The 19020-nt window shown below is 40.7% G+C and overlaps 1 protein-coding gene across 2 annotated transcripts in view; it reads right to left on the bottom strand.

Moving 5' to 3' along the window:
* Nucleotides 1–16056, bottom strand: part of LOC136864500 (cytochrome P450 6j1) — a 112412-nt gene extending 96356 nt beyond the window's left edge. For both annotated transcript variants that reach the window (XM_067141551.2, XM_067141550.2), the window contains exon 1: nt 15929–16056. The gene's annotated coding sequence lies outside the window, so the exon portion shown is untranslated. The remainder of the gene's footprint in view (nt 1–15928) is intronic.
* Nucleotides 16057–19020: the final 2964 nt, after the last annotated feature.

The raw sequence follows: 19020 nt of genomic DNA, 5'->3' as shown, positions 1-19020 counted from the left end.
AACCGTAAAAACTCGTTAGTGGGTCGTAAAGTCAATAACATTATTATTAAGAGTAACTGTAGTTACAGTGTACAATTAGCCTCTTATTTCCTGGGTTGTAATTGCCAGATATATTACAGTTTTAGTAGGAATGTAGTTCATTACTTAACGATAATACAGTTTCTTGTTATTTCTGTAAGCAATGAAAATGTGACACTGAAAATGTTGGTGCAACACCCAGCTTCAGATACTGGTATTGAGTAGGATCATGAATTGTATGGTAAGATTTACAAAGAAGAGAGAGATGAGTGACATGAGACTTTCCTTGAAGTGAAGAAGTGCCTGAATATCTGCTGCACACATGGGCGTAATTTGAGCATTCTGATTGGGGGTGGGGAGGAAGGTATCACCGAGGGTTCCATGGCTCCTATCTTTTGAGAGCAATTTACGACCAGAAAATTATTGTTAATATTCTATGTTAATCTTTTAATTTAATAACCAAACCTCTAAAAAGAACATTCGCACAGAATTAAAAAGTAGACCTATTTCAAATTTATTTGCTACTCGTCCTGTTTTTATACGTAGAAGTAAAAATCAAGCAGACAACATAGGTAAATCTTTTCTCTATTTTACATAATCTGATCACATCGTATGTTTACACATAATTATGTCCTCTCTTTTGATTTGAATTAAATTCATTAACTACTTTTGAAATGGCAACATCAGTACTACTTCTTATAGCCAAAAAGCTAAAGAGGATAACCTCTCCTGGGCGATCGTGTTCCTGCAGTAGGTATGTTTTTAAATGCCTGCAACCATGAAAAATACCTCTCAAAGGTTTCTGAATTCACTGGAACTGTAAAAAACATATGGGAAAACTTACAAAATGAAAGTGAATACATTTTGCAAGTGTTTCACTACAAAAATGGCAGCTCTTTCTTTGGATATATTTGTTTTTTGATTCTTCCATTATGTAAAATTAAAAAAGCACTGCAACTCATACAGAAGAAGTTTCTTGTCCAAGCTGTAAAAGTTACTAACCTATTTTACACTGACCATGTCTACTTCGCTTCCATTTATAACTTGACTTAAAATGGTTGAGAACATCCCAGTTATTTCACTGAAGCCTGGTCTCTCTCTCTCTCTCTGTGTTTGCGTGTGTGCGTGCGTGTGTGTGTGTGTGTGCGCGCGCGTGTTTGTGTGTGTGTGTATGCCAATAACGAGAAACAGCATTGCTAACTTTATAGTACTGTAGCACTGTCTCAAATTGAGCTTTACACCCACTGCCAACTTTCACCGGATTGTTGCCTTTTCTTGGCAACCACTACCTCCATGCAGTGATTGAACAGTACTGAATAAAAAATTATCCAGTTCTAAAAGATTGTAAAACCTCGAGTTTTACAACTTCGTAGGGCACACTGCTGGACTGTAGTGTCTTTCATAATGAGTCACATTGTTTTAGAGCTCTTTGAGTACAAGCAAATCAAATAAAAAGTTGAAAACCTCCATATCAGAGCATTGGCTTGTCTACCGCTGACAGTCAGTCCATGAAATTTCTTGTAGAATAGACAGAGTGGCTTCAAAGTTATCTAACAAATATTAAATACCTACTTATTTGCAAGTAAAACTAATAGTGTTAGTCAAGTCTGATAAAGTTTCTACATAAAGATAACATTTTGACTTAAAATGTTCTATTAAACATTAACGCAAAATAGCACACATTAAACTTTAAAAAAAAATCCTTTTACCCACCAGGGATGGATTTTTCCTCAGACTCAGCAAAGGATCCCACTTCTACCGAGTGGAGTGTGAGACATATGATAGGAGATAAAACTGGGGAAGAGGACCGGTACCTTGCCCAAGGGGCTTCACCTACTATGCTAAACAGGGGCATTGTGGGGGATGGGAAGATTGGAAGGGATAGGCAAGGAAGAGGGAGGGAAGTGGCCATGGCTTTAAGTTAGGTACCAGCCTGGCATTTACCAGGAGAAAAAGTGGCAAACCACGGAAAACCACTTCGAAGATTGCTGAGGTGGGAATTGAACCACCTCTACTCAGCTGACCTTTCGAGGCTGAGTGGACCACGTTCCAGTCCTTGTACCACTTTCTAAAATTTTGTGGCAGCTAATCACACTAAACACTACACCACGGAGCCGTATTAAACCTAAGAAAATAATATAGTAGAGAGTTTGCTAACCATTTAGCTAATAAGAATATTGAAGAATGCAGCAAAAAAAGAACAGCCATTATATATAACTACAGGAGAATCTCTGAACCCCTGATCATCAAGACAGTCATGTAGAGCCACAGACCGCAATCCATGGTAGTCGGCACCCACCCGTCAGCATTTTTTCCCAAACTTATTGCGCAGAGCCCTGCGCGGATATACAAAATATTATCCGCTCCGCACCCGCACTTCCTTCATCCGCACCTACCATGCTAAACAGGGGCATTGTCAGGGATGGGAAGATTGGAAGGGATAGGCAAGGAGGAGTGAGTGAAGCGGCCGTGGCTTTACGTTAGGTACTAGCCCAGCATTTACCTGGATAAAAAGTGGGGAAACCACGGAAAACCACTTCGAAGATGGCTGAGGTGGGAATCAAACCTCCTCTACTCAGCTGACCCGCACCCGCATCCGTGAATGGCTATCCATGGATATTGCAAATATTTAACTACACCCAAGGTATTGAAACAGATAGATCTGTTAAAACAATAACAATAGGTCTGGTACCTGGCACCAGAACCCCTACAGTCACAGGTTTATGAGCGACTTTCCCTCGCGACAACTACCAACGTACGGTACTGACCTTTGTTCCTTCTTTCCATTAACTGCGGGCAGGAGCCAGTTAGGCTTAGATCACATTTACAGCTTTATGGAGTCAAGGCTCTTTATATATCACCATTCCCCATACCAATGTCAAGGGTGGCCTAACCACAAGTAACAAATAAAAAGAGCATATTTGAGTGAAAATCAATAAACTTCATTCTTTAGAAATTATCCGCACTGCCATACAGTCTGCATCCCCCAAGACTCTAACTTAGCAGATATCCGCATCCGTGCAGGGCTCTACTTATTGGAGACATTTTAATTAGAATGATGGGGGAAGGTAAAATTGAAAAATAATATAAATTATTTCTATCAATATCATACACTGTAGATCAGCCCTGTCCAAAGCGGCACCCGCGGGCACCATGGCGCCTGAGGTGCCCTTTTATGGTGCCCTTTGCAATTAATTTCCAAATTCATTTTTACTTAATATTTGAAAACAATACTTTTGCATTTCAATAAATATTCTTACTTTTCTCTTAAAAATACCGTCCTCAAAGTCAGGAAATTTGTTATTCTTACTTTTCTCTTAAAAATACCGTCCTCAAAGTCAGGAAATTTGTTATATCAGTACCTCCAAATACACAAAGAGCTATGAGTAAGCCATAAATATGATCTAGGCCTAACTGACTCGTGTCCGCAATTAGTGAAGAGATAGAAGAAAGGTTCAGAAAGAGAGCTATTCGACATGTAAGTAGTTTCGACAAAGGGAAATCCTCCACAAATCTCTCACTGTGTGGGGGGGGCTAGCGCCAGGTATAAGGCCCTCTCTACTCAGGGAGCCAAATATAGCCGCATATTTATTCTGCCAAACGGAACCACTTCCTTATGATTCACTTGACTGCAATGCCATAAACTTCCTACCATGACAGAGTTTCACCAGGACGAAAATGGGACACCCAATTTGCCCACAAAGTAACTTTAATCCCAACAAGGCTGTGCCATAAACAATGAACAAACGATTTATGAAAGTCTTGCAATTGGAATGTTCCCAGTTCTTAGCTTTCAGGCGAACATTCAGTATTACTTGTGAGCTTATGCAGGGCTTATGGAATACGTTTTGAATGCCTTGTGTTGTGATAAGTTGTACATTCAACATGTTTCGTGTGCTTTTTTTTTTTTCATTACTATTTAAACTTTAAATTATTCAGTTTATAATCAGTTACATTTCATTAAACATAACTCTTCTTAACATGGCTAAAAGGCAAAGAAATTATAACTTTAACAGTGAATGGGAGGACCAGTATTGCTTTATTGACAACAAAGGAAAGTCTGTGTGTTTATTGTGTAATGCTAGCGTGTCTGTTCCTAAAAGAAGTAATGTACAGCGACATTTTTTGACTAATCACAAAAAATTTGACAGTGAATTTCCTGTTAATTCTGAACTAAGAAAACCCAAAGTGAAAGACCTAAAATCTAAATTATCATTGCAACAATGTGCGTTTAAGAAGCCAGTTCAGCAAACGCGTAACGTGACAATAGCTTCTTACAAAGTTTGTTACGTCCTAGCTAAAAGGGAAAGAGCTTTCAGTGATGGGGAAGTAGTGAAAGAATCTATGCTAAATGCCGCTGATTCTCTGTTTGAATCTCACAAAGATAAATCTGAATTGATATCTTCAATCAAACGACTTCAGTTGTCTCACCAAACTGTTGCTAGGCAGGTTGAACAGATTTCTAATAATATGGAATCTCAATTACATCATGATTTGAAATCGTGTGAACATTTTTCGCTCCAGTTTGATGGAAGTGCTGATATGTCTGACACTGCTGAGTTGTATGTATTTGCTAGAATGGTGTTTAATGTTTTTACAGTAAAGGAAGAATTTGTCAAGCTATTGCCACTTCGTGGACGTACTAGGGGAGAAGACATATTTTATGCTTTCGTTAAATTCACCAAAGAGAGTAACTTACAACTGTCAAAGCTTGTCTCTATAACAACAAATGGGGCACTGTCTATGACTGGTAGAAATAATGGATTACTTCTTGTCTGTTAGGTCATCAGCCCAGAGGCTGGTTGAATCCTCAAATAGCACCACCAAAGGCTATGCAGTTATACGGAAACAGCAAAAACCAATGGCAGAACCCAAATGAGGAGTACTAGGCAAGGTGAGGAGTGAGGTAGTTTGCCATTGCTTTCCACACTGGGCCAGAATGTGCCACTGCAGCACGACTGACCCTATGAGCAACACCTTTCATAACATTCAGACACTATTTGTGCTCTGAATGTCATTATTCAACACCACCCATACCCCAGCAACTTCCAGATTGTCACAGCCATAGATGAGACTGGGACTTCAGTGGAAGCTACACTTTGCTTTGGCCTGTGCCAAGAGACGGATACAAAAGTACTGCATCCATCAAGAAATAGCAACAGGTGTATTTCTTTCTTATCATTGTATTATTCACCAAGAAGCTTTATGCGCAAATCTTTTAAAGTTCGATCATGTCATGAAAATTGTAACTCATGTAGTGAATTATATAAGATCGTCATCTACTCGTCATCGATTGTTCAGAAATATTTTAAGTATGTCATATTCGGAGTATGGTGACGTCATCCTTCATGCAGACGTAAGGTGGCTTAGTAGGGGGAAAACACTCGAACGGACTTGCTGCCTGTTGGATGAGATACGAGACTTTATGAAATCATCTCCTGGGAAATGTTATCACGAACTTGATGATATATCTTGGCTAATCGAATTAGCATTATTGGCAGACATCACCTCAAAATTAAATGAGTTTAATCTCGAATTGCAAGGAAAAGATCATAATATTTCAGGTATGATAAGTATTGTCAATGGATTTGAAAAGAAACTTAAGGTATGGATTGTCCATTTAAACAGAAATTCCCTTTCACATTTTCCAAATTTGAAATCTATGGCAGATACAGTAAATGGCGGCAAGCGTGATTTTTCATCTCTTGCTAAACATCTTGAAACTCTTGGGTCCGAATTTGGTAGCAGATTTAGCCAATTTTCAATGCTTGAACCAGTGATCATGCTTGTCAATAATCCCTTCGCTTCTGTTGACGTTTGTGAGCTTGGAGGGAGGGTGTGTGAAATATTCGAAAATTATAATCCTGAAGAATTAGAAATGGAAATTTTAAGCCTTCAGTCAGACCATTCTTTGAAATCCTCCTACGCAAAATGTGGCAATTTCTGGACTCTGGTGGACGGTAAAAAATATCCCATTACTCGCAGTGTTGCTCTGAAGATGCAATCTTGTTTTGGTTCAACCTCTTTGTGAAGTCGCGTTTTCGACTATGAACATAATAAAAAACAAATACCGATCCTGCCTGACAGACTCACACCTGGATGACGCTTTAAGAGCAGCCTGTTCCAGTTACACACCAGACTTTCCTCAACTTGCAGCGAGCATGCAGTGCCAGATTTCACAATTATGTGAGTAAATATATTTTCATATAATTTTTAATTCTAGATTTATTATTATTATTGTTATTATTATTATTATTATTATTATTATTATTATTATTATTATTATTATTATTATTATTATTATTATTATTATTATTATTATTATTATTATTATTATTATTATTGTACCGGGCGGTACACCTCCACGCCGCGAATTCAAATATTGCGCCAGTTGAAATCCCTCTACAGGAGGAAGCCTGAACTTTAACAATCTGTATTAAATCAAAAGTTTCTCGGAAGATGTCTCTACTGTAAATTTTGAAGTGTTCTGAACTATGTCTGTTTCGATTTGTATTTGTTTGCTCTGTAGTAAGAAGTGTGAACATTCTCTTCTAGATGGCACTACTTAAGAACTATAATTGTGCACCCTAGTGCGAAGTGAAGGAACTTTTTTTTTTTTTTTTTTTTTTGAAGAAATTTGTTATTCATAAGTTTGTTCTTTGTTAAATTTCTTTCAGTCATTTTTTGGTTTGGCAGTATAACCCTTCTCTTTCCACCAGTTTTGAATTTAACCAATCGGTAATTTCTGTAATTAATTTTCCTCCAATCATAGCTTTCTTCCTCAGGTTTCCATGTGTAATTCCTTGTCTACCAATAACATTGAAGGGGTGTGTCTTTTTCATTCTTGAAAGGTCTCGAATTTTCCACGAGGGTATAAAAACTGCTGATTTTTTGGTCTCGGGGCCACTTCAGTAACATCTTTCGCAGTGTGTGAACAATATATAGCAGGGGGCGGGAAGCGCCTCTTTCTCCAAGCAGCGGTTCATCTACAAGGTAATGGCCTGTTAACATCTTTATGTCTTGCTAGCTCAGCAGTTTTAACCCGCGGGGGAAGGTTCAAATCCTTTTTAATGTAAACCTTACTGTATTCATGTAAATTAGCCGCAAGTTGGGATAGAGTGTGCTTAACCCTCTCGAACTCCCCTTCATTTTGAATTTGAGGTGACTATGTTTTCGTAACCATTTTTCTCTTCCTTCTTAAAGTCTTAAACTTATTTGCCAACTAGTCACCTCCCTAGTATGGGATTAGCCCCTGTATAACTGGCCGAGTGCCATCTAGGTTTTAAGAAGTTTCATGTAGGAGTGCAAGCTATGCCTCCAGTCAATTTGGTTTTTTGGGCCATTTAATTAACCAAGAGTTTGTTTTCTTCATGTGAAGGCCCAGTAGGTTGGGTACTAGATACCCCTGTTTCTCTGTATGTGTGCCTTAAGGGCAGTTAGGAAAGAAGTTTGTTTTAGCCTGTGATAGGCTTGCAAAATTGAGAGTGGGTCTGCTCTTTCCCTCTTAATATTGTAGTTAGGAGCAAGTGCTCCTTGTACTTAGGGGTTTTCTGCCCTGTAACTATTGTGGTGGTGAGCTGAGAGCTCATAAATTAATCTTGGGGCTCTGTAAATTCTTAAATTGTTAACTTGCTACTTGGTACCTGTTACATCTTTGTTATTTGTTGTCATTTGTTGATTTTGAAAAGAAAATATAACCTTTGTTAATGTTTTAAATTAACTTTAATTTCGAAAGTTGAGACCTATTCCCGCCCGCACCTTCTTTCACCTCTAACTACCACAGAAAACTCCGTAACAATTATTATTATTATTATTATTATTATTATTATTATTATTATTATTATTATTATTATTATTATTATTATTATACAGTATAGTCGTTGTAGTACCGATAACAGTAGTCGAATTAGTGGAATCGTACCTGGCGCCCGCATACCCTCAGTTATCATGTGAATGTGCTCGCGTAGAAACGAACGTTGGACACCCCTGCTGTAGATAGTCTATACAACTTTGCAATGATAATTTTGTTTCATTGAGCTAAATTAAACAGAGTAATGAAAAACGACTTGTAAAATATGCATTCCTAAGTCTGTAATATTACGAAAATTTGGTTTCCTTCGAAATATTGGGGTGGCACCACCCCTTGCCACCCCCGAATTATGCCTACATGATCACACTTTTATTCTAGTTAAGAAGGTGGACAACCGAAAAGCGGATAACTGTCCGTAGCCAAGGGTTATTTGAAAGATACAGTCTACCAATCAATTACCCCCCTGGCACTACAGCCCTTGAAGGGCCTTGGCCTACCAAGCGACCGCTGCCCAGCTCGAAGGCCTGCAGATTACGAGGTGTCGTGTGGTCAGCACGACGAATCCTCTCGGCCGTTATTCTTGGCTTTCTAGACCGGGGCCGCTATCTCACAGTCAGATAGCTCCTCAATTCTAATCACGTAGGCTGAGTGGACCTCGAACCAGCCCTCATGTCCAGGTAAAAATCGCCGACTGGCTGGGAATCGAACCCGGGGCCTCCGGGTAAGAGGCAGGCACCCTACCCCTACACCACGGGGCCGGCACCAAACAATTAGTAGGTACAAACAATAACATTAATAATGATTATCATAAAAAGCATACTGGTACAATTATTTTCATTTATTTTTTAAACGTATTGGCTAGGGGCTATCAATTTAGGAATTGTATTTAAAACTGAGGTAGAGATGATTATGTACACTTGACAACGGATATTCGAGTACATTCAGAGCGAATAAATGTAATTTTGAACTGCTGATACCAAAACTTCTAAGGAGGTTAAGAGTACATTTTGGAATCAATCCTCTTGTTCCGAAAAGTAATACAATGACCTCCCATTTCGATATTCCATACTTCTCTTGTATGTATTGTGTGCAAGGTTTGTAATGTTACTTCTTTCCTTAACTAACTTCCTTATTCTTGGTTTGCAGTTTTCCCAAATTCAATCACTGGGTCGAGTACGTATCTTCTGTTCCCTTTATGGTAAATAACCATGATGTCAGCTCTTCTCAGTGATCCATTGTTCGATACCCATGAGACTTCTTCAGAGACGACATATTTCTGAAGCACTTTTAGAGAATCTGCAATGGCTGACAAGAGCCTGTAACGTCTGTTGTTGTGGATGAGCTCACCCATAAGACAAAAGCAAGGCACATGAGGGAGGGTTTCAAACTCATTGCTAAGGTTCAGATATTAAGGAAAAGTCATATTTCTTTACTGGGGTAATTTTACCCGAAATCTGACCCAATTAAAGCAATCTTATCTTCTTTTGCTACTGCTTTTTCCCACACCTGAGGGGTCGCGGGTGCGAACTGCGTCGCACATGTGGATTTGGCCCTGTTTACGGCCGGATGCCCTTCCTGACGCCAACCCTATATGGAGGGATGAAATCACTATTGCGTGTTTCTGTGGTGGTTGGTAGTGTGGAATGTTGTCTGAATATGATGAGGATAGTGTTGGGACGGACACATACATCCAGTCCCCGAGCCAGAAGAATTAATCAGAAACGATTAAAATCCCCGACCCGGCCAGGAATCGAACCCGGGACCCTCTGAACCAAAGGCCAGTACGCTGACCATTTAGCCAACGAGTCGGACACTTAAAGCAATTTGATGTTGCATATAAATGCATATTTCGGCCATTTTATTGCTTTGGTCATATTTTGCTTATTTTAGTGATATAAGGTCATACTTGGTTATATTTTGTGCATTTTTTGTTTAAGATGAAGCGCCGTTTACAAGGTACATGTTATCTGCGTCGATTTTCAAACACAGGATTTCGAAATACTGTAGTAGATGTATTTTTCTTTCTTTTCCCGAAAGAGATAGGTAGCATGTTTAGAAGACATGATTCTGAGAAAGAGATACTGTACGAACGTACGCCGACCGATACCAAAAACCGTGCTAATACTTAATTGTTGGTTCCTTTTTAGGAAAACAGACCGAGAACTGCGCCTCGGGGTTATGATACTGAATGAAGTATAAAGTTTTAATTTACCTACTGTAGCTCTGTCCGTTTGCATGATTAAATGTGTCTGCTGAATTATCGCTTATAACTTTTCGACACTTTTAATGTTAGTAATACTCTAACACTTGCAACCTATCCCTAAAATGTATAAGTCCTATTTTACCTTTTATAGGTGATATTTAGCTAGTTTTTAGAACATATAGACCTATCCTTGCATATTTTGTACTTCTTTAGGTCATAACGTTCCGAACCCTACTCACTGCATTTACGACAGCGGGATACTTGACTCTGTCATGGACACATCTTACCGCAACAACATTACATTAATTCATTTTAACTGCGTTCGTCTGCTGTGACGAAGAAAGACCATGTTAAGTCGAGATCCAGTTATTAGATTCGTGCCACTCATCAAAGCGAACACTATCCTTATCTTTATGTGAGAGCTGTTTCCCTGTTCCTAACTCTCTCAAACGTAGTTCTGCCCTCTGTTTATTCGCACGAAGTTGCGAATCACAATTCAAACAAAGTTTTCGTAGACAATCTCCAATCTCGAGACTTAAGTTCCAAGTGTTTTGTAGATGAGGATACTGGATTGACGCAATCGTGCGCAGATATTAATATGCTGTAAATAAGCCTCCCACTCAGCTTTCATAATCCAACGATCACGTACTTTTCTCGAAGAATGGCACACAGAATCAGGACAGTAAATGGGGATACCGATGATTTCTTTCACAGCACTATTGATTATATTATCAGCATCTGTCAGGAACAATTTTTGACTTTGGGGAGAGGTGCGCATTGCAAAGTGTAAATTAGCGTAGGCTAGGAGTTGGAAAGAAGCGACCGTGACCTTAATTAACGTACAGCCCCAGCATATGCCCGGTGTGAAAATGTGAAACAACGGAATACCATCTTCAGGGCTGCCGACAGTGGGATTCGAACCCACTATCTCCCGAATGCAAGCAGATAGCTACGTGACTCAAACCGCGCGGCCATTTGCTTGGTTTTAGAGACAAGGAAAACCATACGTACACCAGTCTTTTCACATTTCGACCTTGGCAAACAAATACGGTACCGGCATTTATAAGTGAAGTATTTATCAGAGTGCCTGGGGAACTGGCGAAGCCGCTTTGCTGGCAATGTATGAGCAAAACAGCCTTTGTTAGGACAAATGTATGATAGGTTGAGGTTTAGGTTCGCCTCTAAGGTGTAGTGGTTAGCGTGATTAGCTGCCACCCTGAGAGGACCGGGTTCGATTCCCGGCTCTGCCACGAAATTTGAAAAGTGGTACGAGGGCTGGAACGGGGTCCACTCAGCCTCGGGAGGTCAACTGAGTGGAGGTGGGTTCGATTCCCACCTCAGTCATCGTCGAAGTGGTTTTCCGTGGTCTCCCACTTCTCCAGGCGGTAGGGGTGGGATACCTCGCTGAGTCCGAGGGAAAAACCGACCCTGGAGGGTAAACAGATAAAGAATAAGAATAAGAATAATTTTAGATCAGTTTCCTTAACATTCGCAAACAAGCTTGTACTACGCTTGACAAAGAAAGCCACGCTATTTTATGACAGGATCAGACATAATCCTAGCCAAAAAGTTTCCATACAGTATGATTTTCTTCTCACATAGGCATGTGGATGTTTTGCAGTTTTCCATACCAATTACCAACGGCCGTAGCCGTGTTGAAACACCGGATCCCGTGAGATCTCCGAAGTTAAGCAACATTGGGCGTGGTCAAGATTTGGATGGGTTGCCACGCGCTGTTGGTGGGGGTAGGAAATGGAGGAGTGGAAAGGAACTGGTCACCCTACCGTACGTAAACTCCGGTCCAGGCACACCTCTGCGTAGGTTCGGACCTGCCTTCGGGCAGAATACACCCTTACCTTACCATACCAATTCTTCATTATTAAGTTAGCTTGGTTTTTAAAGTAGATGGGAAAAGCTAACAATGCATGTTACAGTTTCTTCTGTGTTACAATAATTGAGGTAGTATTACAGTTATCCACAATGTCTACACAGCAAATACACTGTGTTCAGGAATGTTGGTTAATTCCTGAACGGAAGAGGTGGCTGAGAATTTCGGCACTCTTTAAAATTAATGAAGACATGGGAAGTTCAAGCAGGACCTCGTCTGAGAACAAAAGTGTAATTTTTCAGAGTGAAGTACCAGTCATGATACCAAATTGCTTGGTGGGAAATAGTGATAATGTGAATATACGGAAGCAATTCAGTTAACGAACGAAAACTTTCTGGCCGAACGAGTTGGCCGTGCGGTTAGGGTCGCGCAGCTGTTGGCTTGCAATCGGGAGATAGTATGTTCGAGCCCCACTGTCGGCCCATCTAAAGATGGGTTTTTCCAAGGTTTCCCATTTTCACACCAGGCAAATGCTGTAGCTGTATCTTCACTAAGGCCACGGCCGCTTTCTTCCCACTCCTAGCCCATTCCTATCCCACTGTGGGTGCGACAAAAAAATATGACAACTTTCTATGAGTTTAATGATATTGGACATAACGTAATGAAGCTATTACAGCATGGAGACACATCTATAGAGCATGTTCTGACAACGTGTAACAGATGGCAGGACAAGTGCGAAAAGCATAGAACAATGGATCATGCAGAGGAATCATCTTACTGTTTAAATCATAACGTGAAGCTAAGACGCTGTTCAAGATATCTGTGGAAAAAAATCATATACAAGCAAAACATTTTTCCATCGTTATTAATTAATTTGAAACTATGTCAGGAAATGTTATTCAAAACATTGGTCATATAGGTCAGAATCAAAGGTGAAATTAATTGTCAAGCGATTTGACTAAACGGTACCTACGATTCTTGCATTGGGGGAATGGTGCTACAATGGTTTTCCTTTAATTTCTCACTTTCTTTCTCTTTTTTTTTTTTTTTTTTTTTTTTTTTTTGCTTTACGTCGCACCGACAGAGATAGATCTTATGGCGACGATGGGACAGGAAAGGCCTAGGAATGTGAAGGAAGCGGCCGTGGCCTTAATTAAGGTACAGCCCCAGCATTTGCGTGGTGTGAAAATGGGAAACCACGGAAAACCATCTTCAGAGCTGCCGACAGTGAGGTTCGAACCCACTATCTCCCGGATGCGAGCTCACAGCTCCGCGCTCCTAACCGCACGGCCAACTCGCCCGGTGTTTCTCACTTTCACGCGAAGCAAATTTCGGAGCTGTATCTTACTTAAGGCCACAGCCGTTATCTTCCTAGTCCTAGCCGTTTCCCCAATCCCAGCATTACCATATACCTATCTGTGTTAGTGTATCGATTTAAAAAATAGCCAGGTTGAACAGATCAGACGGTATAGCGCTGGCCTGCTGAGCTCAAGTTGGCGGGTTCGAACCGGGCTCAGTCCGGTGATATTTGAAGGTGCTCAAATACGTCAGCCTGGTGTCGTTAGATTTACAGGCACGTAAAAGAACTCATGCGGGACAAACGTCCGGCACCTCAGCGTCCCCGAGAGCCGTAAAATTAGTTCGTGAGACGTACAGTAAATAACATTATTATTATTATTATTATTATTATTATTATTATTATTATTATTATTATTATTATTATTATTATTATTATTATTGTGAAAGTGGTAAACAAAAATTACCGTTAACAGTTATGTAAAACTAAAATTGAATTTACCGAACAAGTGGCCCTGCGGTTAGGGTCGCGCAGCTGTGAGCTTGCATTCGGTAGATAGTGTGTTCGAACCCCAATGTCGGCAGCCCTGAAGATGGTTTTCCATGGTTTCCCATTTTCACACCAGGTAAATGCCGGGGCTGTACCTTAACTAAGGCCACGGCCGCTTCCTTCCCACTCCTAGCCCTTTCCTATCCCACTGTCTCCACAAGACCTATCTGTGTCGGTGCGACGTAAAGCAAATTAAAAAAAGAAATTAAACTTTTATCCTTTATGGTTAATTTACACATCTTTCCCAAGGTTTGGAACGCTACGGTGGACGAAACAAGCATTGAAAAATTGAATGTCTTTGCATGTTTCATTAAGATTATAATACCAAAAAATTACGAACTCCGACTCTAGTTCAAAATACAAAATAACGTAGCCACTTTTCGATCAGGCTCATCGACAGATGTAACAAGCCTGCAGTGCATTGTGTAGCATGTGTTAAACATACATTAATTAAAGGATTTATTCATGAAATTCTCTATAAAGGCGCGCAAATCATACTGTAATATATGTTGCAAGTATGCTATACCATTCAAGCGTTAAATCAGCACGTTCAGGGCCGTGTTAAAGCACACAGGAACACGTAAGAATTCTATTTAATTAAGTTGTTTCTTTTTCAGGTATAATCTGTTATTTTTCTTTTTTCAGTTACTTTCTACAATTTTTATTCATAAATTAGTTTCGACAGACCGCAGAACCTATCAGTTATAAACTAAGAGAGATACCGTACTCAGTATTAAAAACAAATTCTCCTTCCCTCCAGTGTCCTTTATTGGTTTACCTAAGCCTTCTTATAAGTCAAAATCATTCTTCAAAAGGCTACGATACGACAGGTATCGGACATACTGAAGACTTGCAAACTCTCGTTATTACTACAGTATAATGATTATTTTTACTACTTGTTTAACGCCGCAGCTGGGTGTTTGTGCTGTCTCCAACATCCCTGCAACTCACACACCACACATAACACTATCCTCCACCACAATAATACATCGAAGGATTTCGGCGACGGAAGGATGGGAAAGGGCTAGGATACGGAAGGCAACGGTCGTGACCTTAGGTACAGCCCCAGCATTTGCCTAGTCCGACTCGTTGGCTGAATGGTCAGCGTACTGGCCTTCGGTTCAGAGAGCCCCGGGTTCCATTCTCGGCCGGGTCGAGGATTTTAGCCTTCATTGGTTAATTCCAATGGCCCGGGTGCTGGGTGTTTGTGCTGTCCCCAACATCCCTGCAACGGACACACCACACATAACAGTCATTCACCACAATAACACGCAGTTACCTACACATGGAAGATGCCGCCCACCCTCATCGGAGGGTCTGCTTTACAAGGGCTGCATTCGGGGCTAGAAATAGCCAAACGAAATTAAATTGCCTGGTGTGAACATGAGAAACCACGGGAAACCATCTTCAGGGCTGCTGACGGTGGGATTCGAACCCACTATCTCCCGAATGCAAGCTCATACCTGCGCGACCCTAACTGCACGGCCACCTCACTCGGTAGTGTAATGCAGGGACTTAAAAGCAGGGGGAACGCTTTAAGAGGGGTCCTGCTGTATCCATGGAAAACATTTTTTTCCTGGCTCTACTAGATTTTTTCTTACTTAAAGCGCTCGCGTTCAGAACCAATCAGTGGGCTTCGAGGATTAAGTACAAGAGCCCCACCTCAGATTTACTGTCACAATAAATATCCTCTTTTAAAACTATCACAATAAATATCCTCTTTTAAAAAAGATTTCTGGTAGGCTACCTTGGCATCGCTTAAAGCAACAAACAGTTCACGAGAGGTTATGACCATAACCTATATTTACTGATGCACTACAGCAGGCCTACATAATGATAAACGATGGTTTTCACAACTATATAGGGAGTCTGATTTTTAATCCTCCTTACACAGGAAAACGAGTAGTACGTGAAATTACTGTAGGTAATGTATTCATTTCGACATACAAAAGAAAATCATAATGATCGCTAGCTGGCGAAGTAGGAACTTACTAAAGATATATTGCGCGCAAGTCTCGAAACCAACCAGTTTTAACACAACAAATGTCACCGATGCATTTCTTAAAAATACAGTAATGCGATGTAGGAAAACAATGAAATAAACTTCCATGTGTTCCCATATTCAACCCTACTGCTATCTGCTGGTCAGCTGTAAAATACGTCTTGACCATGCGCTCTGCTTACAGCATTCAAATTTGGACGGTTTACATTCAAGGTACCTACCTTCCTTTCGGCGTTCTCTTCAGTGAAAACTGCTGTTTAAAAAACAAAATACCATAACATCACAACGGCGTTACAGCAGACGAATGTGTCTACTTAACGACCGGTCATAAAATCAGCTGACTCTCGCTCTCGGCATGAAGTGATAGCGAGAGTAGTCGATACTATACGTAGCGAGGTCGACCTTCAGCGACCTCGCGAACTAGCGCCGTCTTCTGAATAGCTAGGACAGCGACATTAGGAAAACATTTGTTTATTATTAACGATTTAGTGGAGCTGCGGAAATTAATCATTTCACTCTTCAGCTATCTTCCTATAAAATGGCTAATAGACTCCCTCATCACCGTTTTTCCCTGCTTGCCGGGCTGAGTGGCTCAGACGGTTAAGGCGCTGGCCTTCTAACCCCAACTTGGCAGGCTCGATCCTGGCTCAGTCCGGTGATATTTGAAGGTGCTCAAATACGACAGCCTCGTGTCAGTAGATTTACTGACACGTAAAAGAACTCCTGCGGGACTAAATTCCGGTACCTCGGCGTCTCCGAATACCGTAAAAGTAGTTAGTGGGACGTAAAGCAAATAACATTATTATTATCATCATCATCATCATCATCATCATCTGTTTACCCTCCAGGTTCGGCTTTTCCCTCGGACTCAGCGAGGGATCCCACCTCTACCGCCTCAAGGGCAGTGTCCTGGAGCTTCAGACTCTTGGTCGGGGGATACAACTGGGGAGTATGACCAGTACCTCGCCCAGGCGGCCTGACCTGCTATGGTGAACAGGGGCCTTGTAGGGGGATGGGAAGATTGGAAGGGATAGACAAGGAAGAGGGAAGGAAGCGGCCGTGGCCTTAAGTTAGGTACCATCCCGGCATTCGCCTGGAGGTGAAGTGGGAAACCACGGAAAGCCACTTCGAGGATGGCTGAGGTGGGAATCGAACCCACCTCTACTCAGTCGACCTCCCGAGGCTGAGTGGACCCCGTTCCAGCCCTCGTACCACTTTTCAAATTTCGTGGCAGAGCCGGGAATCGAACCCGGACCTCCGGGGGTGGCAGCTAATCACGCTAACCACTATACCACATAGGCGGACTATTATTATTATTATTATTATTATTATTATTATTATTATTATTATTATTATTATTATTATTTCTTGTTTACCTTTTGGTTTGTGACATAATATCTAATTCTTAAAATTCTGAACCTTGAAGTGACTGAGATGCATGTTTTTCTTTTTCTTTTGCCATTTGCTTTACGTAGCACCAACACTAACAGATTTTATGGTGATAATGGGATAGGAAAGGGCTGAAATTGGGAAGGAAGAGACCGTGGCCTTAATTAAGGTATAGTCCCAGCATTTGCCTGGTATGGAAAGGGGAAACCACCAAAAACCATCTTCAGGGCTGTCGACTGTGGGGTTCGAACCCACCATCTCCCGAATGCAAGCTGACAGCAACGTGATCCACACCACGCAGCCACTCGCTCGGCTAAATTGATCTTAATGATATTGGTTTGAAAACTGACACTCAATAAGAAACTGCCAAGAGACAGAATTCACTATGACTATTCAGTATCGAGAATCAGGTTCAGACTTTCTTAACTTTCAATGTAAACGAACATATTTTGTTTATATTTTCCAGCTAATTGGTCACTGACATTTGCAACACAGCTGTTATTTCGTTTACTTTTGAGTACAGACGATTTCCCACCCATTGTTATAATTGACTTGCAAGCAATTTTGATGACCGGTATAATAATAATAATAATAATAATAATAATAATAATAATAATAATAATAATAATAATAATAATAATAATAATAATAATAATAATAATAATAATTTCGTGTGGTTATTTCTAGCCGGGTGCAGCGCTTGTAAGGCAGACCCTCCGCTCAGGGTGGGCGGCATCTGCCATGTGTAAGTAACTGCGTGTTATTGAGGTGGAGGATAGTGTTGTGTGTGGTGTGTGAGCTGCAGGGATGTTGGGTCCCCGAGCCAAGGGAATTAACCATTTAAGGTTAAAATCTCCGACCCGGCCGAGAATCGAACCCGGGACCCCTGTGACCAAAGGCCAGCACGCTAACCATTTAGCCATGGAGCCGGACATGACCGGTCATAAACAGCGGTATTCCCTCTCCCGAATGTTCAATGTTTTAATTACCGATCATTCTAAAATAAGTGGCTAGGTCACTGACATTAGCTAAACTTACATTGGTGTTATTTTATAGTATTTAGTTCTTCTTCCGGCTTAAACCGCTGTTTGCCGACGTTTCCAACGCATTGCAGTATTCTTTTTTCAAGGCGACTGATGTAACCCTACACAATCCAAGGTAAACAGCCTCCAACGATAGCTATAATCAACGACCATTTTGATATTTTATCAGAATTCATTATAATTATAATTCACTTCTCATGTAGATAAAAACCCTGTGGATAACCACACTAAACATTATATATAGGTTGAATTGTTTCTAAGAAAAGTGTACCCTTGAGAAACTTTTACATTACCATTCGCATTTTTTTTCCTTGGGCAATTGTACATGAAAAGTAGTATATTTAGATAAACACAAACATCCAATCCCCGAGCCAGAGAAATTAATCATACGCAGTTAAATCCTCGGCGTGGTCAGGAATCGAATCTGGGGCCCTCTGCACTAAAGGCCTGTACGCTGACCATTCAGCCAAAGAACCGGAACACGAAACTTATTCCTCTAGGAATATAAAATACTTTTTTCGTGAAAAGTGCTTTAAAAATAAAATAAATTCGAGGCGAAGTTCTCTCATTTTCACACTAGGCAAATGCCGGGGGTGTACCTACCGTAATAAAAAAACACGATCGCTTCCTTTCCGGTCCTAGCTCTTCCCTATCCAATCATCTCCATAAGACCCATCTGTGTCGGTGCGACGTATTAGAAAGGAAAAGGATCAATTTAATAATACAATTTCGATTTTTCTGGGACCGATGACCTAGATATTAGACCCCGTCAAACAACAAGCATCATCATCATCATCATCGTCATCAATGTCACATTTTTTACAAGCTGCTTCACGTCGCACAGACACAGATAGGTCTTATGGCGACGATGGGACAGGAAG

This window comes from Anabrus simplex, chromosome 2 (assembly GCF_040414725.1).
Source record: "Anabrus simplex isolate iqAnaSimp1 chromosome 2, ASM4041472v1, whole genome shotgun sequence".
Lineage (NCBI taxonomy): Eukaryota > Metazoa > Arthropoda > Insecta > Orthoptera > Tettigoniidae > Anabrus > Anabrus simplex.
The sequence above is the reverse complement of the archived record's forward strand: the minus strand, read 5'-3'. Positions and strand labels throughout refer to the sequence as shown.